Here is a 22,965-nt window from a genome sequence, read left to right as displayed (position 1 = left end):
ATTAATACTTTCACCTCCTGTTCCACTTTCTGAACTCAATTACTTCATCGGATTCAATTTCTCCCATTTGATCTTGCATTTGACCTCACAGGTGTTTTCCATTAGACCAGAGAGCCTGGACTGAATATCATGGACTCCAGACGCTATACTGCCTATCTGGGCAGAAAGCTTAGTATGGCTCTCCTTGTAACTACCCCGTTTCCTCGCAGGCCAGTTTGCTCGAAGCATACGAACGTTTTTACCACATTTTAAATCAAAATTTAGATGGCGGGTTATGTTTAGCTATTTAGAAAGGCGTCGAGTCTCCTCCCACATTTGTGCAGTAAAATGTGATTAAAAAATTCGAGCAAATGGGCTTAGAGCAAAATTCTGCGAGGAAATCACACAGATCTGTTCTTCTTCAATTCAGTGATTATTGCTTGTATTCCTGTACTGTGATGGAAGGCTTCCCCTCCCCTCCCACAAGCCTCGGTGCCGATCTCAGCCCCACTCATCCAATCGGAGGAGAATGTGAACTGGTGTAGTGTCACTGCGCTCTTTGTTCCTTGCCTTTTCTGCTTAGACATGTCTAGCAAGACCACCAGGCAAGCAGCAGTCCACATGATTCCTTGCAATGTCCATAATGATCTCTGCATGTGAATCTTAATGGGGTTATCTTCTCTTTCAGACAGAGGTCTAACAGTGCTGTGGTGGATTGTTTCCTGGCATCTCATTGGGCACCTCTTTATACATCCGTGTTCTCGTCCTCTCCCCAGCTGCACCACGCCTCCAATGCAGCCAATGCCCAAGCTCTACAGTTTAATGCAATAGCCCAAACAGCTGGCATCCACCGCTCAGTACACTGTAGATTGGACGTGGGCAGCCGCAGGTTGCGGCTATGGCTGCACCTCACTGGAGAACCGACACCCGAATGTCAGGCCAATCTTCCCACATCTGCCAGTTGGTGCACTCTGCAGCCACTACCTCAGCCCTGCTCACCACACTCTTCTACCTGCAGACGGAGGCAGAAGGCACATTTATCTTACACCGATCTGTTATTCTACAGCCTTGGCTGCCATCTTTAGCTCTCCCCGATTTGGATCCAGCATCGACCTTGGTGAATACCATAAGAGATATCACTCTGAGCTCCCTCTCCACAACCTCCAGCATGAACTCTGCTGCTGATGCACAACTAAAGTAGGGCTTGTAGATTTGATCAGCTCTAGTATTTAAATGACGTCTATTTAACCTCAGCAGGGAGATCCTCCCCAAAGTGTCTCATATGCACTTCACCCACCACATGACACCTAAGGAGAATCTATAATAAATTGTTTAATTGTTTAGACTTTAAGTAAATCGTTGTTCTCAATCAATCAGAGACATTTATTTCAGGTGTTCTCCATAACACCACTAAAAACATAGCAATGCAAATAGACATTTAAAAATCTTGCACATATTGCTGTAGTTCTAGAAAGTGACGTTTGTGCATATTTTTAATTTTATTTTTAGTTGGCCTAGGTATTGGCGCTTGCTTAGCCCCAATCTACCTTCGACATCCTGGGAGGATAGCTCAGCGGCAACGTGCGCGCCTGGGAAGCAAGACGACACAAAGCAATGCAGGTTTGATCCCCGGGTTCGCGCTTAGAAGCCTCTGGGTGTTTAAGCGCGTTATAAATACACAACTAAGACGAAAAAAACAATTACACAACTAAAACCCAACAAATTGCTGTAACAGCGCCTCGATGCCCGCGGGCTGTGTGAGTGCTTTAAAAATGAAAACAAAATATGACATGGATCATACACAGCCTTTCGAGACAGTAGTTATCATTTTGCCACTGTTAGGATTAGAAACCGAAATAATTTGTCAGGAACATGGACACTGTGGAATACATGGAAATGAAAAAAGAGGCAACACAGTGGTGGTGGGGAAGAGGGGTAAACGTAGGCATGTCCAAAAACATAGTAAAGAGGGAGCACCCTATCAAGATGGCCCACAAGGGCTTATTGGGCAGTCCTTAACATAAGAGGCACTTATGGGTTAGGAGAGGTATTCTTAACCCTGGAGGAACCAAAATGGTTACCATACAAGTTCCCCTTTGTTCCGTGGCTTGTGCTCGGAGGTTTTTTGTAGTTGGGATTCAGCGCTTTCAGCCTCTCTCTCCCATCCCTGCTCTGGGACCGAGGGCTCTCTCCCAGGGTTGTCTCTCCCTGAGTACCCACTTCTTGAGTTAGGCTTTGGGGGTTGCTCTCTTGCTGTGGCTTCTCGTAGCATGGGGCTCTTGTGGTTGTTCCCCTCTAACAACCTTTCTCCAGCGTGTGCAACACCACTGGTGGTCACCAATGTTGTTATCCACTGTGTGTGCAGAACTGACATTGCGCTAATTCATACACGAAAGCAATTTGCATCCGCCCCAGTCTGCATCCTGACAATCACCAGGTGTCTCCCTGTCATTTAACGTTGGTGGAAGTTCTTGCACCATTATACACTGGCCGAGGTCACAGGCATGTTACGAGTGGAAGGAACGTATGACGTAGGTGTCCTTTGAAGCACATAGGTTTTCAGAAGCCGGACACTGTCTGTAACAGTGGTCAGTGGAGTAACCTTTCTGAAAATGTGGGGGCGGGGGACATGACATCTAAAGGAAAGGGTGCCCTGCCACATTAGGGGGACCAAATGGTTTGCACTAAAGTTGGAGGGGACAGACACCCTTGTCTCTCCTAAAATGACACCCATAGCAGTGGCCCTGAAAGCCTTATAGCTGAGCGAACGCTTCATGAAATGAGTGACTCCTAAGTCGACTTGGTCCTAGGATTCGAGTCATCTCACCATTGTTAATTTATGTGTGTTCAGTAAATTATACAATTTGCACCTGTGGTATTTATTTACCATGTGTTTGTGTGGGGGAAAAATGCACCAGCAAATGTGTGCAGTTTTATTTGTTTCATTTATATTCTTTTCTTTTAATCCCTCGTATTTTTACAGTATTTATTGAAAGTATTGTGTTCACTGCATTGGTATGTTGTACACATAACATAAAGAGAATCAACGTTGAGTGCATTTCTCGGTGAACCCCATATCAACCAACTTATTCAAAATAATTGTTTAGAACAAACTCAACCTGCCTTCCCCTCACTCACCTTCCCTCCCACAGCCATTAAACCTGACAGCAACAAGATTCCATGTAAAAAGTTGCAGGTGCAGACACCTTGCAAGTGGCCAGTGTCAATCAATACTAGACTGTTGGTCCCTTCCTGTTTTTCTGCCCTTTTTCCCAACGTAAGAAGCCCTCCAGCCTCTTTTTCTCTGGCTGTAGGCCACACAGCCTAGGCCCCAGCCACCTATCAATCACTGCTAAACTGTTTCTTATTTTGCTACCCTTTTTTCCTACTTAAGCAGCCCTCCAGCCTCTTTTCCTTTGCAGTTGGTGAGCAGGTGCAAGTGGATCTAGGTAACGTGGCATAAGTCCCACCCACCTTCTTAGCCCTGCCGCTGCCTTTCTGCTCTTAACTCTTAAAGGCATCTCTCGCTCGAGCGTCTGAAATGAAGGGCAGACGAAGAAAGGGCAATTGCTGTTTGGACCTGTTTGGACTTGGAAAACCCAGGACCCAAACCCCTGCTCAGACAACAGGTAAGCATGTGCTGGCATATGTTTTCTCCCTCCATCCCACAGGACATCCCCACCATCACCAGGCAAACCCAATGTCAACAACATCGCCCCTCCTCTAAGGCATGGACGCTGCAATGCAGCAACCTCACCCAGATCAGCCTCAAGCCCATAAGCACCCCCTCAGCGTCATCAGCCCAGATGTTCTGGCTCACCAATGTCTGCTCAGCTATCACCTATGCAGCAGACATCACTGACCACATCACTACACACAACCTTGCTGCCATCTTCATCATCAAGACCTTGCTGGCACCCACTGTAAGGAAGGCATGGTATCAACAGAAAGACAGACACACGTGTCCACAGTTCAAGGGTGTTTATTGAACTTCAACAAGGGTATGATAAATGCCTATCTAATCCTAAATCTACAGATAGGAGCAAGCAACGACCATCAAATAATAAATAATGCAGTCCTAGTGGTGTCTTGTCAAAATAAAAGGGCCTATACTAAAAAACCTATTGCCAATCTTTACCTCTAAATACAAATAGTGTGGGGGTAGTGTTTATGAAAAAGAAAGACGTGTTCACAAAGATTATATGTCAGGATGTTCAGGTCGTTGGCCTCCCTTTCCCACGTCTTCAGCACTGGACAAGGCAGTTCACTCGAGCGCAGCACAATCTCTGGCTTCTTCGGCACAAGGATACAGTTCAATTACCAGCATCAGGGCCTTCTGTGCCCAAGGCTCTCACTTATCAAAATCTCTTGATTCAGAGGGCCTGTTGTACCAAAACAAACCCAGTTATTTTCCTCTTACAAGTACTCACGTCAGGTGATTCACTCTTCACCCTGGATGCCCCTCAGCCAGGGTCAGATCCCTGTTATACAATGATCGTTACTTTGAATCCCACACTTCCAGGCTCAGGTCCTATTTTACAATGTTCATAGAATATTCTTTCTGAGGTGACTCAAGGTTCACCCAGATCCCCCTCAGCCGGGCTCAGATCCTTCCTCTTACACAATTAGTCTCCCCCTGCCAGGGTCAGACCAATTTCAGTTAGTATTAACTATCTTAGACTTTCGAATGTGCACAGGCTCTAGCTTGACCCAATGCAGGACCACTTCGATTTCACGATTCCTTTTTACCCTGTTTTCACCTCTTAGTGGGATATCTAACAGAGACCTTCGAATGAGCACCCAATTTGCGCCGGACTACTCTTACAGTCTTGGCTTTATAAGTTCATTCACTCATCTGCTTTTTAATTATACTTGCATCATTCATCACATACACTTATCACACTGTTCTGCTCAGATTTCTGAAGCCTGCGGTGGAGTTAAGGGCGCGTTTTCACTATTGGGCTGCTCTTTGTACTTGATCCTGTTTTATCCCTGTGCTATCATACGGGAAGCGTGTTACACAAAGAGACCAGTACTCACCACTTTGTATCCATGCTGCTGCATGTTGCAAGGAATTGACTGGTATTACTTTAAACAGTAGAACACGCCCACTACAATCACCTGACCTTATAAGTGAAAACGGAACGCCCTGGTGGCGTGAAGGCCGAGTGGCGTTAAGGGCACATTTTCACTGTTGGGCTGTTGGGCGTGTGGCAGTGTGAGCCCACCCCCCTTTTCCATATCTTATACTATGTGCAACCCGGAGCCCCGCACTGTACTCTCTGTGCACGGTGAGTGTCTCATCTAAGTGCAGATAGGACTGGAAAGACTGAGGGCCCCTAGTGCCTTTGATTTCCAGTCCCTACGAAACATTTTCTGCACCATCTACTAGTCCATTATGAGCGAAAAGTATCTCATAGTCCAACTGTGTGAGACTAAGGTAAGCACCTACCTCAGCCTCCAGGAAATGTACTCTATATATTTAGAATCTAGGAACTAAAATCAGCAACTGGTAAGATAATTGTATATTTCAGTTTATCATAACCACTCACTATATGCAAAAGACTGAGTGAGACATCTTCTAACTCAAAATAAAGGTGAAGTGGTAACCGGACACCTACTTGTGGGATCTTGGGCAAGTTGCCCATAGCCTAGATTGCTCGCAGTCCAACACACGATTGCAAAACCCATTTCCTTCACTATTACTCGAACAAATCTAAACAGACAATTTTCCCAGATCTGAAGAATTGCTTGATTCAAATTTGGACATTGTATCACAAGGTAAGTCGGTGATTTTAATGATTTTGGGGACTTTGGGACCTCCAGACTCTAGCTGTATCTGCACTTGAGCAGTGCCGTCTTAAATTATACTTATTTTAAGATGCCCAATACAACAGGACCAAGAACCAGATTGCGTGGAAAGGCTGTTATGGCTATATTAGCATCAGATCAAACAACGATAGAACAAACAATGCCTAATCTACAACATCAGAAAAGAGAAACTGCCGACAAAAAAGCAAATTAACAACCACTGAAGACATCACAGGGTAATGTTCTCAATTGTGCTGTGATATGTACTAAAGAACCTCTTACAAATCATGAGGGCGTTGACATGCCGGGAAAGATAAAAGGGAAACCAAATTACGCAATCCTTGCCAAGGAAAGAGTGGGTTCTCTATCTGATGATAGATCAACAAATGAACCCATTGTGGCACCGCTGCCTCCATCAAGCGACAAATAAAACAGACATCCATCTCACCTCAACACCACAGACTATTGCCCACACACGAAATAAGAACAGCACTCAAGAAACCGAACACTGCGATGTCAGGACTCTGATGGGAACAGACGATGTAAAACAAGATCTGATGCATGCAGTGTTGACATCAAAGAGAAACAACAAACCACACATCCTAATGCTGAAGAGAAACCCATAGACTGGCAGGGAGAAAAGCTCCAAGTAGAAGTTTCTGAAGAGACGGCAGCAAGAAACGAAAAGCAAAGAAATGAACTTAAAAAAGCAGAAACACAAGAGAACGACAGCACACTGGACCAAGTAGACCCAGCTCCTTATACCTTGATTCCTAGTAAACAAACCACGGTGAAACAAACGTCATCAAGTGCTCTGCATGTAGCAGTGACACCCCAAAAACCTGCCTTGATGAAAGATCAACTCTGTGCCCAGTTGCACAAACACTCCGAGACATGAGGCAATGTAAAGAGAAAAGAAAAAGCCTTTTTTGCGAGGTAAAACTGGCTACAAATACAGGCAAGAAAAATAAAAACGGAAGGAAACATGCCCCAGACATCACAATCACTAAATTTACGAGCAGCGAGGTTTTCACTAGATATAACCGAAATATAATCCATAATGAACAACCAATGAAAAAAGAAGTGACATTTTTGGCGAAATGTCTGAAGCAAGGATGAAAGACTCACAAATGACCTCAACGCCGACAAGCAGAAGACCATATGACGAGCCCCATATTTACAACAAGAAAGGTCCTGTGGATAAGAATGAAAGGGTGCAGTTACCAATAAAACAGGAAAATGAGCATCAAGGGAACCATAAGAGAAGATTGGGAGCTCATATCCAGCATGAAGAGGACAAAAGCCAACGCAAACAGCCGGAGGTCTATAGACATGAGCACAGACCTACAGCGATGATTGATCTACAGAATCTATTGATTGCAATGTCTTCACAATCAATGATATCATTCGTAAAGTTACATAAACAAATGTAGAATCCATTAAAGACCAGGCCACTCTGCTGGCCCTAAGTCATACAAAGCAGATCCATATCGAAAATGTCATCATGCAGATACAAAAGAGACTAGATATAGAAGCTGAAACTAGTCGGAAATGTCAATCAAGATTGTTTGATGTTGCGAATGCTGACCGTGCTGAAAAATCACAGCTAATAACCTCCATGATTGCCTCAATGGAAAGAACAGGATCGAATCAAACTCTGATGAAACCCACTGTACCGGATTGTAATACACAACAAAGTTCTGAGAAAGGGAAGGGGACAACACCCCATATTGGAAACCAAATAATGAAACCTCAGAAGAGACCATATGCCAATCTCACGATCAAACCGCTAAACCTGCTGGGACCGATGAGTAATCAACAAACGACTATTGCACCAGCAAACATAGTGACCAATTTCGAAATCTTTGAACAAACTAAGCAACCTGGGCCAGATGATAGACCAAATGTTAAAAGAAAAAATATTCGAAAAGACAAACTGGATCTCGAGCATTCATGAGAAAACTATCAACCCCCCATCGTCCAGGTGCAAATAAACTAACTTAGCAAAATGCTATCGAGCAGGTCAAACCACTCCCTTCTAATGAGAAGAGAAAACACACACAGGCTCAAGAAGGTATAATGCATGAAGAAAGATTGCTACAAGAAGAACTACTGAACTTAACGCACACGGATGAAGTTATGATATCAATAACTGACGCTGAGACAGACCCTAATGACTCTGCTTTGATAATCTTAGATCAATACCACCAGGATCTCTCAGCTCAATCAATTTTGACAAATGCTACATATGAATCGACTGCAGTGCACTGAACTACAATAAATCTCTCTTGTGAAACCATATCAGACAACGACCTAGAATGCTCTCGAAGGGAGCAACAATCAATGGCAGACCTGAGAGAGAAGGAACAAGAACTGGTGTACGTCCCACAAGGGGATGACAACAATCATAAAAGCAGTAGGACAGAAGATACACAAACAAACAGAGAAAGAAAGCAGATACGAGGAGTCTTGCAAAAAACAATATTCAAGGATCCTCTGATTCCCAAAGAGAAACATATTGTGTCCTTAGCTCAAATTGAGAAAAATAATGAAAAATGGACAGTAAACAGAATAAATGTATTATGGTTATTTCACGTAATACTGCAACTAGAAAAATTCTGATCCATAGACATCAAATTAATAACATTTGTGGATGATGTCTTCCTTGACAAAGTTGAGATCGAGGTGTATGAGAAACAAACACTGAACGCAATTTTATCGGCACAACCTTATTTTCAGTGTTTAGGATTTTGCTGTGTGGAAGTTAAATCAAGCCTCACAAAAGAGCAAGAGACTAAGTATTCAAACAAACGACAACTGAAGGAAGGATTGACGGAGATGATGATGAATGAAAGTCAAGTGAGACGCTCATATGAAGAACTCCATGTATCACCAGTAACTCATCAGAATAACTGATGAAAATCAAAGATGGCAAGAGCCAGTTTTACTAAACATTACATATGGAGAGACTTCAAAGACACTCTAGAAACAAGATCAACAAAGAACCAAAATCATTCATAATCATCAACCATTCTGAGAACTAGAGAGTGGCAAATTTCTTCATGGAATACTAGAGGGCATGGACATTTGACTCACCAACCCAATCCTGAACTTGTTAAATCCCAAATCATCTATCTCCAAGAAACATGGATAGTCTCCCAACCTATCTGTGAAGGTTATATCACTCTGCTGAATCCCGCCATTCAACAAATGATAGGAAGACCTTCATCTGGCCTGATGATGATGGTCAAAACCGAATCAAACTGCAGTATACTTACCATTTATAATCCACTTATAATCCGGATTCATGGGTCCAGTGCACTATTTACAAGGCCCTGTTGTTGAATCAGAGAAACAAGTGAGACAGAAGGGAAATCAATTGAAAAACATTCTAGGAGTGCTAAACGTGTATTGAAACCCCATAGCTATAAATGATGCAACATTCATTGATTGTGTATTTAATATCATCGCCAAAGCTAGCGTGAAATATCGCAATATCGCAATATCGAATTTATAATGTGCGGGGATCTAAATATATCTTTGTCATAAGGAGGGGTGTACACTAGAACAAGATAAATTAACCAATAAAGCAAGAAGCTGGACCAAAGAAATTGCAATGCGCAACCTCACTTTAACAGGCAAAAGTCAAAATGAGAATAATTAAATGATACCAACGTGGAAGCGGGGCCCATCCCAAGCTATAATTGACTACATATATGTATCATCAGGTATACTGAAGACGTTAAAAAAATAATCAACACAGACAAAAGTGATCACCAGAAACTGATACTTATATGGTCAGGATCTGGGCTACCTAAAGATAAAATTCTAATGCCAGAAGTGAAAGTAAACACAGCGATGAATAGACTCTGTATCAAACCATTTTCCATTTCAGATTTCCATGCCTCTAATGTTGTAGTAAACATTGCATTCTCTTTTTTCCTTAGAATTTCAATTTGTGGAATTGCCTCAACATTCAGCACTTTTTGATATAAGTCTATTTGTTTCCACACCACCATCAAGGACATGGATTGGGTTGCTACTTCAAACCTAATTCTTGGCATAGGGAAGGATGCCAACAGGTTTAGAATTTTCCTCCAGAACAGGCCTTCTATTTTTTGCCAAGTGGTCATGGGAAAGTTTATCATAGTCTTGCTTCCATGTGTCAGACTCAGTGTTACTTTCTGTTTGTAGAAGGCGACTATAGGTTTGTAGGAATATTTACCAAATTTGGAATGTAGATATTTACCTTGTCTGCCAATGATTGAGCTTTTGTTACTAGGTGTTCCATCCACTCTGTTTCTGATTTCGATTGATTTACCAGAACTCCTAGATATTTGAACGTGGTAACAGTTGTCAGAACTTTCCCTTCTAAGGTTAGATTTATTCGAGTTGCTTTCTTAGTTCGTACTTTCGTGAGTGACATTATTTTAGTTTTCGCTGTATTAACTTATAGTTTGTTTTTTCTCATATAAAGTTCCAGCATTGTCAAACTTTGTTGTAGAGCACTAGGCGTTTTATCAACAATATTGTCTGCGGTCATCATCATGGAGAGGGCTACAGAATTGATTCTAGGTGGATTTAGGTTTTGTTGGTTCCTTTCTTCTTCCATATCAAAAGTAAACAGATTAAATAAAGGTGCTGCTAAGGGGCAGCCTTGTTTAAGACCGTTCCACGTTTCAATGGCTGTTGTAAGGATACCCTCTTTCGTCATCCTGACTTTTATCTTTGTGTTGGAGTAAAGCAGTTTTATGGGTTCCATGATCTCTCTTCGACATTTCCATCCCTCCAATTTGTTCCATAATTGTTGCCTGTTTACTTCGTCGAAAGCAAGATGAAAATCAACAAACACGGCAAGGACTGGTGTTTTTGTACATATGGCTTCCTGTTTAACGAGGTTTAGCAGGAGCAGATTCACATTAGTTCCCACTTTTCGAATAAACCCTGTTTGTCTCTCTGCAAATCTTCCGATGGTTTCTGCCCAAGCAGTCAGTTGTTTAGCAAGTTCATAGCGAAGATTTTTCCCAGTGAGTCGAGGAGGGCAATGGGTTTATAATTTATCGGGTCTTTCCGATCACCCTGCTTGCATATCGGTATGAGAATGGCTGTTCTCCACAAGTTTTGTATCTGATTCAGTTCCTATATTAGAGTGAATAGTTGTGCTCCGATCTTTGCCCATGATTCAGGCGCTTGCCTGATAATAGCGTTGGACAATCCATCTGGGCCAGGCGCTCGTGACATGTTTAGGTTGTTTATTGTTTTTAAAGTTTCTGATTGTTCCCAGGTTATATTCCATTTCTCATTTGGTACCTTCTGTGTCGTTTCAGCAGTGGTCCGGTTCCTCTTTTTGTATAGGGACGTGAAATGTTATATCCATTTTGATTCTATCAAGTTTGCGATTAGGGATTCTTGTGCCTTTTCTGTAGGATTTAACAGACTCCATAGCTGTCTTGTATTTTTATTCTTTAAAATGTCCAGTATCGCTTCCGCTCCAGTTTGTAGGATCATATGTTTGTTCATTTTACACCAGTTCTTATTGCGTTGTTTTTCTTGTTTTATTTGTCTGAAACTATCCTCATTCTCTGATTTCAATAGATAACGTATGGTCTTCTTTAGTTGTTTCTTTTTTTTCCATCATTTGAATATTGTATTGGTGTTTGTGTAATGTATTAACCCTTTCTTTTAAATTGGTTTTCTTTTGAAATGGGCAAAGAACCTTGTTTATCTGTCTGGTGAAGCCGATTGATTAGGTTATAGATTTGGTTTGGTTTGAAATTACTCATGTTCTTTTGGAAGAATTATTCTTTATTTTTTTTATATGAAATGGAACAAAAAACAAACAAATGAAGAAATATCACATGAAATGCTGCTTACTAGACCTCAGTATGCTAAACGCAAGATACAACTTAATGATTGGATTAAGACGTCGAAAGAAAAAGCAAAGTATTACTGGAATTTACAATGTGATCTGGAGACAAGACATTGAAACCAACTCCCACCATATCTCTTACTCTTCCCTGACTCCAAGATCCGAGATATGTATCTAAGACTATTACTGAACATTATTCCGACAAGAGCAAGACTAGCAAAAATGAAACTAATTCATCCATCCTTACAGCATGGTAGGTTCTGGAACAGGGCCGAATGCACTGAAACTCTATACCATATCATGGAATGCACAGCATTAGCTACCGAATGTTTACTCTTTGGAGACTTCTTCAAGATTGCTATAAAACAAATGGATGCCCAGGAGAGATGGAACCAGATCCTTTTAGGAAACGACAAAAAATCTAATATTTACCATAATGCAGTTCTGGTTAAATTTCATGAAAGAAGATGATGAAATGGCTCCCTTTCAAAAAACCTAAGATAGATGAACGAATCACTGTTGAGAACATTGAAAAGAAACTCATGTATAAAAATATAATGAAATGTTTATTAATTAAACTATATCATTTTAAATAAAAAAAAAATGTTGCCGCTTGCAACCTTGGCACTAACACAGACCGGTCTGGTATCAGTCTCCCCGACTGACCGGCTGCGCTGACTTTACCGGCGCTGCTTTGTTGTAAGAGCCAAGGACATTACCAGAGCGGTAAACGCTCCTCCCCACTTTGGATATTGACGTGTGAGAGCCCTGGGCACCTCCGAAACACAACGCAGGTTTCTTCAGCTTTAATTCCAGGTTTTATGTTTCTTACTCTCGAAGGCTCATGAAAGTAACAGTCTTTCTCTGAAAAGGTCAAGGGCACTTCCCTCCTTTCAACACTCTCCGGTCTTGCCATCTTTCTCCTCATATTAAACTGCCATCTTGGAACTGCTGCTTCCTTGTGTGCTTTGCCTTGCTGAAAGTGTGCTTTTGTGCTCTGCCTTTTATCCATATGGGGAAGTGTGATGGAAGTCAGGTGTGTGTAATGATCTGTAATTGCCTGACTCTACTGACCATTGTGTTGGGATATGTCAGGTATATGGCTCGGGTGTTAGTCCATCTTCTCTTACAGTGAGCTGTCCGTGAGAAAGTGTTCATGTCGTTAAAGGGGGTCAGAGGGTTGAGTTCCAAAGTATCCTACCTGGTAGGGTGGAGAAAAGGTCCAGGTGATCATCCCGCACTGTTTCACGCCCAGGAACTGGATCCAAAAGCGAGGGCCGTGTGCTGGCCACCTCCATGACACATCCCCAGGGACTAGCGGGTGAGAGACCTTCAGGTTTCTCACACCACCTCCACTCACATTTTAGACGTCGTGGTCCCTGGCAGCTTTAGCATCCAACACAAAGGCCGGGCAAACAAGACAGGCAGATGCCTCACGGTCATCCACAAGAACTTGTGGCCCTGCACCAGACTTGATGTCGACTACATTGGCCTCTTCTGCAACTTCCCGATTTCCCTGATGGGCACAGTCACCTTCCATCTCATCTACAGACCACTCAAACCCAACACCATCTTCATCAGAGACTTCACCGACCTGGTCACCACCATGTCCCTCATGTATTCCAACAACATCTCCCCAGGCAGCTTCAGCTCCCAGGAAGCAAGACCACCAAACCAATGAAGGACGCTCTCTACTCAGCCTTCTTGACTCCTTCAACCTCACACAGCACACAAAAGACCCAATGCACAAGAAAGTTAACATCCTCGACCTAATCATCTCTATACTGCCTTCCCTCCACTTCAGATCTCCTCTCCTGCTTGACTGGTCTGACAATTTGGCCGTGCCTTTCAACATCATGCACACCACCAGTCAGGCAATCCCAGCAGAAACTCATCAGACAAACCGTGCCAAATCGATGCCCTCACGGACGAGTTTGCCAACCTCCACCTCACATGGACCGAACACCCCCAACAAAACTGTGACTCTCCACTGGAAGCACTCAATGCCACCCTCTCAGCCTCCATCGATTGACAAATGCCTTTGAAACAGTGCACCAGAACCGCCAGCACCATGGTACATGCAAGAACTCAACCTCATCAAAAGTGGCTCCAGGAAACAAGAGAAAACCTGGCACCGCCCCAGGACTGCATCCGACCTTGTGCTCCTCAAGGATCTCTGAGCAACCCGTTGACAACTGAATACAGCCAACGTCTCCTACTATCAGAACACCATAGCAGAAGTCAACAACATATCCAGAGCCATCTTCAAAGCAGTCAAGCACTGCTTCAACCCGCTACCCGACCCTAGCATTCCACACTCCATCATAGAATCTACCGCTATCAACGCCTTCTTTATTGACAAAATCAGCAAGATTCACCAGCACATAGACACCAGCTCTGCATTCACAGACCCACCTCACGTCCCTCTTTGTGAAATCTCCTTACACTGGACAACATTCAAGACACTCTCTATAGAGGACCTGGTAAAAACCCTAGCCAACCTCAAAGCCAGACCGTATACAGACGGCATCCTCTCAGCATCCATCCTAAAGACCCTCTCGACAGAAGCTCTCCTTCCCTACATGCAGATCATCAACAGCTCCCTAACTCAATACCTTCCCATTGACCCTAAAGAAAGGACAGATTTATTTATTTATTTTTGCATTTGTATAGCGCGTGCAAGCCCTCAGGCATCAGGGCACTTTGGAGAATAGATTACACAGAGGCCACTGGGGCCACAAGGCAGTTACAAGTTACAGTGATGCCTTGAAATACATAATTGCATATAGACAAGTAGTATAGACGGTGCATACATCTTGCAGTGGTTGCAGGTTGCATAAATACAATGATTCTGTTGTTGCATGTAATAGAGGAAAGGTATAAACACTGCATAGATAATGCTAAAAGACTCTGTAAGAGGAGGGCAGGCAGATACATACAGAGTTAATTGAATAGCCAGTATTTATTTATCCCCAGATCCTCCCTCTACTAAAGAAACCCAGTCTGGATCCTGACAACCTAGAAAGTAGTAGCCGCACAACTGCAGCAACACATTGATGCCAACAATCGCCTCGAAACCTACCAATCCCGGTTCAGAGCGAGATGCAGCACAGAGACAGCACCATACAGGTGGCTGACGGCGCCCTCAACATCCTTGACGATGATCCACCCTTGCTTCCTGGTTCTACTCAACCTCTTGGCCGCTTTCAATACAGTAGACCACCAGGCACTCACAGACACCCTACAATGGCACATTGGGATCAGCGACCTAGTCCTTCGCTGGTTCAAGTTCTACCTCACCAACTGCCAGCAGTTTGTTTAGATGGACTCCTCTAGATTGCCAATACTACCTGTCACATGTGGAGTCCCGCAGGGTTCCATTATCTCCACAGTGATCTTCAATCTATGCATGGAGCCACTGGGAGCCCTCCTAGCCACACACAATATCCACATCCACCAATACGCTGAAGCTATACCTCAAGATCGACTCCATCAAGAACATTCACAGGCTTAAAACCTGCCTCTCGCTGATCCAGACTTGGATGACCAGTGCATTATTGAAGCTCAACCCCTCTAAGACCGAATTCCTACTCATCACCACCAACACCGAAACACCCAGACATACAGACATGGCTGTCAACTATGAACCCTGAGGGCTTCACACCCGAGCTCACCTCATGCACCATGTCCCTCAGGTTCCACATCAACAAACAACTCTCCTTCAAAACACACATAGCTCAAAAAAACTCAGACAGCTTGGTATCAGCTCTCCCTCCTCTGTAAAGTTAAGCCCTTCCTCCCTTCGGACAGCTTTAGATCCACCGTTCAAACACTGGTCCTTTCCCATCTGAATGGGGGCAATGCCCACCTTGAAAGCCTCCTGTCGTCCTCCCTTGTGAATGAATTATTTATTTAATTCAGATTTCTCAGTTAGCAGTCATAAGAATAAATACAATTCACACAATTATCAAAATTAAAACAAGTAAAATCATTGTATGTGCTGAGCACTAGCCCATCTTGGAAGAGCTTTCGAAACATAGTTATATAGATTATAATAGAAAACAATATAATTACAAGTCATTACAGAACAAAGTGCATCTCGATAAAACCTAACATTGTTGACTTTACAAAAATGGTTTTAAAATATCTTACAGATGTCTGGGTAGACAATGCAGAGCAGTAAAACATTCCCAAGTCCTCCATCAAGCCAGAATTACAATGACAATTCCTGATCATCACATGTTTCTCCCACCTCTTCCTATCCTTCCTATGCTTCAATGGCAACAGATTCAACCTGCTCATCAGTACTAGCCTCCTAAATGCACCAGATTTAATAGAACATATTATGCTTCCCCAAAACATGACACCATTCAAAGAGGTATAGAGTGCGAGTGAAGGTAGAATACTAGCTATCATCAAATTCATTTCCTGATCCATCCTTATTGCTTTCTGTTTCAAAGCAGCAATCGATTAGGGAGTAGGGAGTTCTGAGGGTAGTCCGTGTATGGAAAACTCCACATAGTCAATAGTATGCACCCTCATTATAACATACATATTTTGACGAGTCTGGGGATCCACGAATTCCCCCAACCACCTTCCAAATTAGGGTTATTTGAGTAGCCCATATAGACTTTCCAAAAATAGCTGACAAATCTGATTTGTGCCTGAGTTGCAATAGTGGGGATCGACAATTCTAATCACAGGGCGCTATTTGGAGCGCCTCGGGGAGGCCAACTAGTTTTTTTCAAAATTTTATTTTGGATCTTTCCAATATTGAGCAGTTGGAATGGCCCCAGATCTCACTCCCATATGTCACCATGGTACAGACCTTAGCTTTATACACCGCAAGGCATTTATCCAACATACGCCCTCCTCACATATGGTAAAATCTGAGCAATCTGCCCCACTGTGCACATGGCTGATATATGCCCTGACCATTTCCCGTTCTTAGTGAAAAGTAATCTGAGGTAGCAATATGATATAACTACCTCAATAATTTCCCCACCGAGAGTCCAAGATGAATGATTACATCCCTTACCACAAACCAGGACCTTGGTATTTGTCCTGTTATATTTGAGGTAACAATGCTTTTAGAGCAGGAGAGTCCTCTTTTTTGATATTCGGGGGCTTGTGGATGAGAACAGAGACATAAGAATACAACAAGTTCCACAGATCGCTACCCCACTCTTACACACAATGGGCGTGGGCACTGAGAATCAGTTCAATACGGGGCTACTAGACATTGCTAAGCAGAGCCAAGGGGTCAGTAACAATTTAGACACATTTTATTAAAAAAACAAAATGTAAAACACTAAAAAGTGAATATATACACGGTTTCAACATGGTGTCCAACATACACATATGCAAACCAATATCGAGACAAATTGTGGTATCGCCTGTCTCTACTACTCGAAAACAGTTTTGTTTCGTGTGGTGTTAGTAGCACACGTGAGAGAACCATTAACAATGTTAGTTGTGAGAAAGCACTCTCTGTTGGGTGTCAACACAGTGTTGTGTTTCTGGATTAAAGGAAAACACATATGTGGATATATCTATTTCTCTTTTCTGTGCACCCTTGAATCCGTCTTCAGACCATAACATAGTACTAAGATATGGGGATGCTTCAGGCTTCTCCCAGCACATGTTGTCATGCAATCCGGACACTAAAGGAGAAATCAACATATACAGAATCAAATGTCCATGGGGATTACTTTACATAGGTAAAACAAAAAGAGCCATTCATAGATAAACCACTAGTCGCACACTTCAAAAAGGCGAAACACAGCAACATAGAAATGTTTTGGTTCATAATTCAAACCATCAGACTGCCTACCCCAAGTTAAGTTGGGTCTTTGGCCCCCTTGTATTGTATTGTAGAGATACTTGATAAAGCACGAACAAGACCAGTGAAGGAGATACCGAGAGGAGACTAGAACAGGAAGGTTTTTAAACTTTTGCAGAATGAAAGAAAGTGGGGGATGCTTCGAATATCAACAGGGAGAGCATTCCACTAAGTAGGGCCAAGCACAGAAAGGAATCGGGGAATGAGAGCAGAGAGAGGTTAACCAGTTTGGATTGTAAAAATTCTGCCCCAGCATTGTGAATAGCTCGATGAACAAGACAGAGGGGTTTACATCTATTGCAGCTTTTCGCAGGAAGCCAGTGAAGTTGGAGGAGGAGCTCCTGAGAATAAGCAAGTCTAGGAGCATTCAACGCCAGACGGGCGGCGAGTATTGAAAGAGTCTTCAGCCTTTGAAGTAGGAATTCAGGTTGACCAAGGTAAATCCCATTACAATAATTGATAGATCCCATAATAGAGGCTGTGATGATTTTAGAAAAAGAAACAGTTGGGAGAAAGGGAAGAACCTTTTTCAATAGTTTGAGTTTGTTTGTTTGTTTGTTTGTTTATTCACTTTGTATGATCACCAGACCCAAAGGTAGCAGGACGCAGCAACAAGAAAATGCAAGGCTTATATGGTTACAAAATATACAAGATATACAATATAAAGGCATATATAGTTACAACAGTATACAATATACAAATATTCAGGTTACAACGTGTTACATTGAGTGTGGTAGTAAAGCAACATGTTACACCAAGTATAGCACAAGTCCCAGAAATAGATTAGATTACAAATGAGCTTGCAAGCAGTGATGCTGAGTTAGAAGAGAGAAATTAGGTGAGTAGGAATAGGTTGATCCCTCTGCGGAGACCGCCTAAAAGGGTAGGAGATTCTAAAAGTCAGTAGCGAAATTACAGGTCAGAGAAATTACAGGTCAGTGGAGACAAAATGTTAGGTCAGTGGAGATAGCCTTTTTTCTGAAACATAGGTAGGGTTGGTCAGCTCTCAGGCCTTGAGGGAAGTAAATCCATAATTTAGCAGCCTTCAGTGGGAAGCTATTTCCACCAATAGTGTTAAGCCTATATCTGGTTATAGTCAGGCAGCTAACATTGCCAGCTCTAGTTGGTCTGAGAGAGATTCTTCTATGAAGTTTATCTATAAGGTAACTAGAGGCGGTGTTATTTAGAGCTTTGTGGGTCAGTGATAGCATCTTTAGCTGTATTTTGTTGCTTGTAGACAGCCATTTATGATGGCATCTAAAGTTGGAGATATGAGTTCTTTTGTTTATGCCAAGTGCTGCTCTCAAGGCGTTATTTTGTAGTGTTTCAAGCCTCCGGATGGTAATTTTATTGGCACCACTATATAGGGCATTACAATAGTCAATTCTAGAGAGTATTAGTGCTCTAGCCAGGATCAGGCAGCTGTCATTGGAAAGGAAAGGCTTGCCAGCTCTGATCAGCTTGCAGCTGTAGGCCATGGTGGAGGCCAGGGATTTTATCTGTTTGTCAAAGGATAGTGTGGAATCCAAATAGAAACCAAGGGTTTTTACTTCCTTGGAAACTTTGATAGTATTCCCGTCGATATTGAATGAGGAGAATTCCTGGCCTAATATTTTGATGTTGGCCTGTGCACCCAAGATTATCAGCTCAGTCTTATCATCATTCAAGCATAGGCCGTGAGAGGCTATCCATGCCTGGATGATACTATATACCCTGTTCACCAACTCTGTGTCCTTACTATGATCCCCAGAAAGCAGGAGGAGAATCTGTGTATCATCTGCGTAGTTAGTGTAGATGATACCCAGATGGCCCAGATCATCGAACAAGGGCTTGGTGAAGATGTTGTATAGAGTTGGCGAGGAGACACAGGAACCTTGAGGAACACCGCACAGGATGGGGGTAGGGTCTGTGGCTGCCGATGGAGAGAAAACTCTCATGGTTCTCTTGCTAAGGAAAGATTCAATCCATCTGATGGCCTCAGGTGAGAAGTGGGCAGCAGAGTTGAGGTGTCTACAGAGGACCTTGTGGTCCACTAAATCAAATGCAGCTGAGAGATCAAGAAGGAGAAGAAGTACAGTCTTCCCTTTGTCTCTCAGCTTGTCAATTTGGGATTTTAAATTAATTAAGTCTGTTTCCGTTCCATGTAATGGGAGGAAGCCAGATTGCCTATCTCCTAGAAGTTTGTGCAATTATAAGTGTCTTTGAATTTGGTTGTAGGCAGCTTTATCCAGTATTTTAAGTAGAAATGGTACTGTGGTGATGGGACGGTAATTGGTAGGGATGAGAGGATCTAATGTCTGTTTCTTGAGGAGAGGGAGCACCCAAGACTGTTTTAGGTTAGCAGGGATAGTGCCTGAGGTGAAGGAGGCATTGATCAATTTGGCGATACACAGAGATAGTTCTCTGGCAGCATCTTTGATTAGTTGTGCTGGGCAGAGATCACCTTTGCAATTAGAGGGCTTCAGTGAAAGGGTGATTTTTTCAACTTCCAGGGTGATCATTTTAGTGAAGTGGAATATATTGTTGTGTGTCGTCAGTGGGTCACTAGGCAGAAGGTTTTTGGGCGAGTGCTGGAGATTCAGCGCTTCTTTCTTCTTCTGAATTTTATTTTGGAGCATGTTAATTTTATTAGCTAGCGCATGTTAGATGTCTGCGCACCAAGACTTGTCTTTCGTACAGATATCTGGTATAACTATTGGTGACTCAAGTTCTTTTAATATGGAGAAAAGTTCCTTCATGCTGGAGTTGGATTTAGCAATGCGCTCATCATAAGAGTTACGTTTTGCCTGACAGACTTCATTCTTATAGTGCGAGGAGATCGAGGTTAATTTGGCTTTGTTATCATTGGAGGGGCAAAGTCTCCAATTGGTTTCACTTTTTCTTTTCAAGAGACGTAAATCTCTGAGTTGTGGCGTAAACCATTTATTTAAATGGGATTATGGTTTGTTAGATCTAAGTTTAAGAGGGGCAATTTTATCCAGTGTCTTGAGCATAATATTGTTAAATCTATGGACTAGGGTACTGGGTTTAAAGAAACCCAGTACCCTGTTTGGCAAACAGCTGATACTTGGGCAGATCTAGATCCAGAGGACATCATTTTTATGCCAAGCCTTTAAACAATAGAGACGGGGTCAGGAAAGGGACCAAGATAAGAGGGGCAGTAGTTAGAGGTCCAGGAGGAACTAGGACAAGTGGCACCAACCAATAAAAACTCAGTCTTGTCACCATTAAGTTTCAGCCGGATTTCTGGCATCCAGTCAGCAACTGCAGCAACACAGTTCTTTAACTTTCATGGTGGATCAGTAGAGGAGGAATTAAGGTGAAGGAGAAATTGTGTGTCATCGGCATATGAGAAAAAATGAATACCATGACTGGAAATCCGTTTTGGAACACAAGAAGAGAAAGAAGAAAGAGAAACTGGCTGAGCTTGGTTGGAGAGAAAGGAAGAAAACCACTTCAGGGGGATGCCAATTATTCCAGCTTCACAGAGTCTGTGATGGCCAACAGTATCAAAGGCCGCAGAGTGATCAAGGAGAATAAGAAGACCAATCTCTCCGGGGTCCTGGAGTAAAGCAACATCATCCAGAGGAGAGACCAGCACAGACTCAGTAGCCATGCCCGGACGGTAACCTGCCTGAAAAGGGTGTAGAAGATGGTTGTCTCCAGGAAAGCTGAGAGTTGTGGAGTGACAATAGCTTCAAGCAGTTTCATAAGAAAAGGGAGAAGGGAAATTGGTCGATAATTTCCCTCCGCGGCAGGGTCAAGATGTGTTTTTTTCAATAGAGGAGAAATTACAGCATGTTTAAGAGAGTCAGGAATATATCCAGTGGAAAAATAGTGCTGAAGAGCTGAGGTGAGTAAAGGGACAAGTTTATGAGAGAGAATTTGTAAAATACGAACTGGAATGGGGTCGGTGGGGGAGGCAGATTTAAGTTTAAGAAGGGCCGTGGACATCATGGTGTCTGTCACTGTCACAAACTCAAAGCTGATAGTGGAGAGAGTGACTGGAAGAGAAGAGACTTCAGGAGGGATGTCTAGAGTATGTCTTTCAGTGCAAATCATCTCACGAATATTACAGATTTTTTCTTTGAAGAAGAGCGCAATTCAATCGCAGTGTTGTTGCGAAAGTAGAATAGCAGGGGGGAATGTATCAGAGTTGTTCCTTGGCCACCCGAAATAATTCTTAAGAAGAACAGGTAGCCCTTAGAATGCGGTCAGCAAAACACTGGGCTTTAGCATTTTTTATAGCACCTTGGTAGGTGTTACGCACTTAGGCAGCTTTAGCAATGGGATCAGGAGAGGGACACCATCTGTGTTCAGCTTGCCTACATCTCTGCTTCATAGTTCCCAGTTCAGAGGAATACCAAGGAGCATATTTTTTAGCACGATTGGAAGAGAGCTTAAGAGTGGCTAAAGAGTCTTCAGTAGATTGTAGAGCCTTGTTAAGCGAGTCACAAGTTCTCAGTGGCACCCCAAGAAGGCCACAAGGCACAACTCATCTTTACCTGCCACCACCACGTGGAGCTGTTGCTCTGGTCCTCTGAACCCTAAGATGGCTGCTGCACTACCGAGCTTCATTATGTTTATCATGGTTGCCTAGCAACCATCTCTGCTACGTGCTTATAAGCAGCAATGTGAGCCAGAGGCGGAAGCCGGCCCACCTCACTTAAAGCCCACAGAGGCCAAGGCCCCCTTCCTGTCTGCACCTCAGCCCACTACACCTACAGTGCCGGAGTCCTGCAACACCAGCAACAGCAATGCTGCCTGCCCGTGAGGCCCACACGCTGCAGGTGCAGCTAGACGCCACCTCCCTATTCAGCTGTGCCCACCTCACACAGCAGACCAGCAGATGCTGATGCTGTTAATCGCTGCATGATCTACAGTCCTCAGTGGCACCCCAAGAAGGCCACAATCCACGAGGCACAACTCATCTTTACCTGCCACCACCACGAGGAGCCATTGCTCTGGTCCTCCGAACCCTAAGATGGCCGCCACACTACTGAGCTTCATTTTGTTTATCATGGTTGCCTAGCAACCATCCCTGCTACGTGCTTATAGGCCACAAGGTGAACCGGAGGTGGAAGCCGACCCACCTCACCTAAGGTCAACAGAGCCGAAGGCCCCCTTCCTGTCTGAACCTCTCCGCACTGGCAGTACAGCACGGGACACTTACCGTCTTCACTTCCACGCCCCCCTCGAGCTACTACACCCCACTTCAACATCCCACCACCTTGCGACGAACAAACGAACTACTGTGTCTACCGCATCCAGACTTGAAGTAATCTCCCCTGGAAACTTATTATGCTCGTCCTCCATGCTGAGGACCATCAGGTATTTTCCAATGCTTTAGTTTGTGTTATCTCCCTGCTTGACTAATAGCGCAGCTTAAGTACCCAAGCAATATGTTACCATAAGCCATCCACGAAGGCGCAGCACTGGCCCCTGCCCCCCGCTTATAGGCAAC

At 43.3% G+C, this 22,965-nt stretch overlaps 1 protein-coding gene across 1 annotated transcript in view; it reads left to right on the top strand.

The window, feature by feature from the left end:
- Positions 1–22,965, top strand: part of VIPR2 (vasoactive intestinal peptide receptor 2) — a 1,176,106-nt gene that overhangs the window by 944,776 nt on the left and 208,365 nt on the right. The window lies entirely within an intron of this gene.

Source organism: Ambystoma mexicanum, chromosome 2q (assembly GCF_040938575.1).
Source record: "Ambystoma mexicanum isolate Mex_15411 chromosome 2q, UKY_AmexF1_1, whole genome shotgun sequence".
Taxonomy (NCBI): Eukaryota; Metazoa; Chordata; class Amphibia; order Caudata; family Ambystomatidae; genus Ambystoma; species Ambystoma mexicanum.
This window is presented reverse-complemented; position numbering and strand designations above follow the sequence as displayed.